Consider the following 2,500-nt stretch of genomic DNA (forward strand, 5'->3'; position numbering starts at 1 on the left):
CAGGCCACTTAAAAAATTGGCAGGCCAACTAAAATAATATGGCGGACCACGTACGTTATGTGGTAGGTCACATATAATAATGTTGTGCACCACATCAATGAGCTGGCAGACCACATTAATGATGTGGTAGGCCACATAAACATTGTGACAGACCACATAAATGATGTGGTAGTCCACGTAAACATTGTGTCAGACCACATAAATGATGTGGTAGGCCACGTAAACATTGTGACAGACCACATAAATGATGTGGTAGGCCACATAAACATTGTGACAGACCACATAAATGATGTGGTAGTCCACGTAAACATTGTGACAGACCACATAAATGATGTGGTAGGCCACGTAAACATTGTGACAGACCACATAAATGATGTGGTAGGCCACGTAAACATTGTGACAGACCACATAAATGATGTGGTAGGCCACGTAAACATTGTGACAGACCTCATAAATGATGTGGTAGGCCACATAAACATTGTGACAGACCACATAAATGATGTGGTAGGCCACATAAACATTGTGACAGACCACATAAATGATGTGGTAGGCCACCTAAACATTGTGACAGACCACATAAATGAGGTTGACCACAGATTTATATTTGAAAGCACCACGGATACTATACCCTCACCACCACGGATACTATACCCTCACCACCACGGATACTATACCCTCCCCACCACGGATACTATATCCTCCCCACCACGGATACTATACCCTCCCCACCACAGATACTATACCCTCACCACCACAGATACTATACCCTCCCCACCACGGATACTATACCCTCACCACCACAGATACTATACCCTCACCACCACGGATACTATACCCTCACCACCACGGATACTATACCCTCACCACCACGGATACTATACCCTCCCCACCACGGATACTATACCCTCACCACCACAGATACTATACCCTCACCACCACGGATACTATACCCTCCCCACCACGGATACTATACCCTAACCACCACGGATACTATACCCTCACCACCACGGATACTATACCCTAACCACGGATACTATACCCTCACCACCACGGATACTATACCCTCCCCACCACGGATACTATACCCTCCCCACCACGGATAGTATACCCTCCCCACCATGGATACTATACCCTCCCCACCACGGATACTATACCCTCACCACCACGGATACTATACCCTCACCACCACGGATACTATACCCTCACCACCACGGATACTATACCCTCACCACCACGGATACTATACCCTTCCCACCACGGATAGTATACCCTCCCCACCACGGATACTATACCCTCACCACCACGGATACTATACCCTCCCCACCACGGATACTATACCCTCACCACCACGGATACTATACCCTCCCTACCACGGATACTATACCCTCACCACCACGGATACTATACCCTCCCCACCACGGATACTATACCCTCACCACCACGGATACTATACCCTCACCACCACGGATACTATACCCTCCCCACCACGGATAGTATACCCTCCCCACCATGGATACTATACCCTCCCCACCACGGATACTATACCCTCACCACCACGGATACTATACCCTCACCACCACGGATACTATACCCTCACCACCACGGATACTATACCCTCACCACCACGGATACTATACCCTCACCACCACGGATACTATACCCTTCCCACCACGGATAGTATACCCTCCCCACCACGGATACTATACCCTCACCACCACGGATACTATACCCTCACCACCACGGATACTATACCCTCCCCACCACGGATACTATACCCTCCCCACCACGGATACTATACCCTCACCACCACGGATACTACACATACCCTCTGAAGAATGAGAGTCATGAACGCAAAAAGGATGAACACAGAGATTTCTACCTCCTGGGTAAATCATGGAGGAAACACCCGTGTTTGGGAGGTAATGTGATCCACTCATGCCTCACAGCGGATCAGAACAGAAGAAATAAGCCCCTGACTGGAAGGATAGACCGAAGATCAACAATTTGACTATTACTTGTACTCTCAGGAGACACAGAACTAAACCCCGGACCAGTGACCACCCGGGTAACGTTGTCTCGCCTAGCAATGTTGTTGCTAACGACGCCGAGGAAGCTAGCTTAGCTGCAGGACCTCGTCGGAGCTATGCTAAAAACATTAGCTCTCCACCTGCGCCAGCTCTCACTTGTTCTTCACCACCCGAGCTCACCTGCGTTCCAGCGGTCGGCGGCACGACGGACCACTTCACCCCGATCATCGGTGCGGTCGGCGGCCCGGAGACGGAGGAAGACAGCTCAGACTCAGGTGAAGACAGTGGATTGGCGGCGGACGGCGTAATGGCTTTCGAAGACACCCCGGCCGCCATTAAAGTCGGCAGTGCGGAGGTCCTCCTAACCTCTCCCGAAACCCTGAGGGTCATCACCTGGATCCCCCGCGGCCTACACAGGATTCAGGGCTTTCTTTGTACATCCCTGGTCATTGTTCTCAACCTCACCAAAACCC

General features: G+C 50.5%; 1 protein-coding gene across 2 annotated transcripts in view; it reads right to left on the reverse strand.

Moving 5' to 3' along the window:
• Positions 1-2,500, reverse strand: part of LOC133658709 (TPA-induced transmembrane protein) — a 16,539-nt gene that overhangs the window by 12,747 nt on the left and 1,292 nt on the right. The window lies entirely within an intron of this gene.

The sequence above is a fragment of the Entelurus aequoreus genome, linkage group LG10, assembly GCF_033978785.1.
Source record: "Entelurus aequoreus isolate RoL-2023_Sb linkage group LG10, RoL_Eaeq_v1.1, whole genome shotgun sequence".
NCBI lineage: Eukaryota > Metazoa > Chordata > Actinopteri > Syngnathiformes > Syngnathidae > Entelurus > Entelurus aequoreus.